The following is a 5,101-nucleotide window of genomic DNA, read 5'->3' on the forward strand; positions in this document are numbered from 1 at the left end:
AGCAATAACACGCGCTCAGATTGGTCGGCGGGAACACAAAGGCGCCCTCCTATTGGCTCTGCGGCTAAGAGGAGCGGCGCGCGGGTCCCCATCAGAATTGGAGCTTTGCGCGAGCTCTGGTCACGCAGTTTAAATTCAGCTAGGCGGGAGCGGAGGCTGTGCCGCTTAAACGGTTGCCCTCCCTCCGAATGGAGGGTTCTCTTAGGGACGAGAGGCGGAGCCAGACATGAGGTGGCCATGGGGAGCTTTCATTTCCTTCCCATAATTGGCACGGAAATGGCATTCTGTGTGGAGATTAGCAAACTCTTTCTACAGAGATTGCTTCGGGGTGGGGTGGGGGTCTTGTTCTCAGATCATTCATGGGGTTCCTGCTGCAAGGCTAGAAGTATGCGTCGCCCTTGTTTGTTACAACAGGTTGTAGCTTGTTTAATTATTAAATAGCCGTCAACAGTTTTCTTTAACGCTTTGTGGGTGGTGTTGATCGTTTCGTGCCAGAGCAACGTCTTGGGTGCCATCCTGAGAGCTCATAGTTTATTTTTTGTGCAAATTGCTGAACTCACTGTATACAGCTCGTTACACATACTCTCCCCACTTCCACAAACCACAGCTTTTAAAAAATATGTAGTGCCGGATGCCTACTAGTGTTTCTGGTTATGCAAGAAACTCTTAGGTTTAGCAACAATGCCAACGCTTAAAAAAAAAGATGGACGATAGATGATTTCTAGTCTTTTGCTAACAGGAAAAAAGAGACCATTGTCAGTCTAAATACTGCCTGTGAACAGTGTTGTAAATAAGCTTGGTAGTAAAAATTAGGCCTGCCAATGTGGGTACTTGTTATATCTTTTGTGCGTGTGTGTGCCATTGTCACATCTGACTTATACCAACACCTGGTGGGTTTAAGGCAGGAGAGGTTCAGAAGTGGTTTGCTATTACTTGCCTCTGCATAGTGACCATGGTGTTTCTTGGAGGTCTCTCATCCAAATACTTGCCAAAGTCGACCCTTTTTAGTTTCTGAGATCAGGCTAGCTTAAGTTATACCGTTCAGAGCTTGAAGTGGTAAAATGAAGCTCAGCAGTCCTTAAGCAAAACTAGTTTACTGCTCATAACACAATTCACAACAAGAATAGAGATCTTCACCCGCTGCAACCACTCTTGAAAAGGCTGAAGAGGTCCAAACAACTGACAAACAGAACACCACTCCCCCATAGCCAACATAATCCTTACAGCAGGGCTCGGGGGGGGGGGGGGGGGGGGGAATAGTTGTAAATTTATGGTGTTGTTTCAGGAGTTGGACTACATGATTTTCAAATTCCTTTCTAGCTCTGTTTCCTACACTCAACAAGGTGGTATGCTTTTGTGGGGTTTGGGGGTTCTCCTGTCAGGTACAGGGTATTCCAGTGATTCTATTTTACTTGCTTCTCTAGGCAGAAGCACATTAACAATCCCAATGTCTGGTGGCTCTGGTAATTGAGTAGGGGGCATAGCAGGAGGATCAACAATCCCAGAGTGTTTTACAGTTGGTGTTTTCAAGGATTCTTCTACTATCTCTCCACTGTACAATGAATGTCTTCTCAGCTGATCTACATGCCAATACCATACAGCTCATCTGCACACTGAACCTCGTAGGACCCAGGCCAATGACCTTAGTGATGGTGGGAAAAAACTCATCTTTTTCTGGATCCAAAGTTCCTTGCTTAGACCAGTTCCTGAGGTACAAATGACTGAAGGGAGGATGCTGACAGAACAACAGGCAAGGCTTACTCCTGTTCTTGCAGGTCCTTAGTTAAGTCTGAATGTTTTGAGATGTCACCCTGTAAGTAATTCAGCAAGACTGACTCTTGTCATTAACAGGGAGAAACATGCTGAGCAGTGAGAACTCTGGCAAGATTGCTCCCACAAATAATCCTTTGTGAGCCATCTGTTCAGTCTAGTTGTTCCCTTGTGAGTGCTCTGGAGCAATGACAACAGCTCTAATCAAGTTCCAGTGCATAAATTCTTGAAATTCCTGCTGGTCTCTAAGGTTCTACCGGACTCAAATCTAACCCCAGATAAAATCATGAGTGTCGAAGGCAAGGCCAGTCTCCCTTTTAGCCTTAATTTGGATTAATTCAATGTGCAATTTCCAACGTAATTGAAGATTCAGCTGTAGGCTACATCCAGTAGTATCCCAAAACTACAAATCTGTTCTTTTGGAGGGAGTACAATGGCAGCTTTGCCTTTGACCAGCAGCACCTCAGTCATATGGGCGTTTTCGCACACACTGTATGTTGCAGATCTGGCATGTGAGGTCGTCGCCGTATCACACATTTGTTTGCACACACTTAAGCTGAAATGTGTCCCGACCCCCTTTCTGTTCCACATTCCAGCCGTTGTTCCGCATTTTTCCTGTCGCTCGATACTTGTGCAACTTTCTTGGAAAACACAGTTTCCCCCCACAATTTGGTGCCTAGTTGGCAAAACAACAAAGTGGAGCTGGAAGTGGATCACCAGGCGGCAGCTGTAGGGTTTACGCCCACCGTGGTGACGAAGATTTGATCCATCCAATGGGAGTGCGACGGGCGCTCCTTGGCTGGGCGCCACAAGCATTCCTTTGTTCCTTTTGCATCTCTACTCGACTTCCCCTCACACCGCTCGGGTCGTCGTACGCCTTTGCAGCTCGACCCACCGAGGTCTGCGCGGCCCCAAGCTAAGAATGGGGCAGATATTTGCCCAGCACGGTGGACTCGTCAGCCTCGCCTCCTGCCCCGTCCCCTGCTATCGCGGTGCAACATTTCTCAACATTCTCGCTAACGGGATGGGAGGGAAACTTCGAAGCGGCACAAAACAATCGGGCCGCCATTTCGGTAAGGGTCCGGGTAGGGGCTGCATCAAGGCGGCCGGAGGGAGACGCAGCGACCCTCATTGCCGCTTGGGGAAGAGGGAAGTTCAGCGCTCGCTGAAGTCCACCTACTGCAACTTTGGATCGCATTTGAGAGGGGTGGCAGTTCAAATGCGCCGAAAGTGGACACACACAGGACGTCCGCTGAGTGGCAGGACCTAAGGCAAAGACTTTGAAAAGGGACTTTAAGCCGGGATACACCTCACTTGTGCACAACAACACTTCAGGGAATGGGCCTCGGACGCATGGCCTCTATGCGAGGAGCGCCTGGCAGATGTTGGGGACAGGGATCATCAATCCCCCACATCAGCTCCGCCAGCTGCCAGGAGTGCTTGCGGGTGACCGCGCTTCTGGGGATTCCCCAGGGATTCCCAGCAGCTGGGGAGGCAGACTCTGGGAGACCATAGACACCAGACCCCTTGCAGGTGGTTTCCACCCCATCCCCACATCCCAGGGTGAGTTTTCTCCTAGACTTCCTCTGCCTGATACCCTCTCGATGCAGCGCTTGCTCTGTTGTGCCTCTCTGTGATGGGGCACCCAGACTCTGCACACTTCACTTCTGGGTTTGCTCGTCGTGTGGTCCCCGCCATGTCCCATTTTAAGGTAAGTAACGCGATGTGTGTGTGGGGAGCAATGCTTGCATTCCCGCTTGTCGCTGTTGTTGCACAGTGCTGTGGACTTCAGGGTGAATCCTCTATTGTCCCTCTCCTCTTTGCTCAACGCTTGCACGCATTACTGAACTTTTTTACGCTAACAGTGTCCAATTCCTGAAATCAGCAATTCTCCAGGAGGACGCATGCCACGCAGATCCCTATGTCGATGAGTGGTGAGTTCATTGGCTGTTTAACCCGCTGGTGTAAGGCCATGCTTTGTGGTGTTCCCACGACAGCCCTCCATCACAGTGCGCCAAAAGTGGGATCGGTTAAGGATTACCAGCTGTTCGCGATGGAATTTCCCCAAACAACAGTGCACTTTTCAATGGTTTCCTGCTGAGAACGCATGCAGGGAGCAATGGTCCCTCATGGTGGCTTACGGCAGGTGCCTCCCTCAATACACCTGGCGCCACGCAGCCTTATCCTTCAATGTGGCTGCATGGCAGGTGGACTACCACAAAGAGCTGAAGTGGAACTTGCTTCCAGCATCACTGTGCTTGTTGTGAGAGCAGAGATGGACAGAGGAGTTTCACATCATCATGTCTCCGCAGCCGGGCCCTCCTACTCTGCTAGCACAGAGGTGTTTTGCTTTTGCAACATTTGTACGTTTGCCAGACATGCCAGTTTTGGGGTGCGGGGAGGGGGGGTTTGATTTTGTTGACCTGTGTGAAAACCAGATCAATTCTCCTGCAAAATGCTGGTGTGGGAGCAGTGTTTGAAGCCAGCGGTCTGGAACCTACTGCCATGTTCATACAGTAATGGGTTCAGTGGAGCGCTGCCACCCTGTAAAGCTTGCTGGTGCTTCTCTGCCTGCCGGGTGTGCTACGCGAGCATCTGGATGGCCGTATTTGAAGACCCATGGTTTACTGCCAACACGGGCAGTGTGTCACACCTTTTGAAGAAAAGTACGTGAGGCCACCACAATAGATGCCTCTTTAGCCATTGCCTGTTAGTGCCGGGCGTCTCGCGCCCCTGCCAGGGTGCGGTGTGCTTCGAACGCATTGTGCGCCACTCCTGCAGCGTCGCACTCGCCAGCACAATGCGCGCCGTCCAAAGGAAGAAAAGTGATGAGTGCTACCATGTTCTTCTCTCCTTCATGGCAGCTCTCGCAGACACCTCTGGTGACATGAATGATGTCCTGACCATCCTATTGTTGGAGTTCTGGTGCTAATGAAGGTATCAAGAAAACAAAGTCCCACCCCACCCCAGCGATTTTATGATAGTAAGTAACTCTTGAGAGACCAGACACCCACTCCATTGCACTGCACCAGAGAAGACACCATGCCGCAAAACTGAGCTGCTTCATTACTCTTCGTGTCTCGCTGAGCTCTCACCGCTTGAGTCTCAATGAATGCTAGTTCTGATTCAGCTTCTCTGCAAACCTGGGATGCCTATGCAGATTCGGGCTCTCATGTGCTCAACAAGAAAGTGTACCTCCATGCAGCCTAGGGTAGATGACAGTTGATTCATAAAAGTTCCTCCTGCATGACCTGCCCATTAATTTTGTTTTCACAACAATGTCCTCTTACAGGGCTCCACACCCATGCCCATGATGGAACTGACTCTCACC

Source organism: Sphaerodactylus townsendi, linkage group LG06 (assembly GCF_021028975.2).
Source record: "Sphaerodactylus townsendi isolate TG3544 linkage group LG06, MPM_Stown_v2.3, whole genome shotgun sequence".
NCBI classification, from domain to species: Eukaryota; Metazoa; Chordata; class Lepidosauria; order Squamata; family Sphaerodactylidae; genus Sphaerodactylus; species Sphaerodactylus townsendi.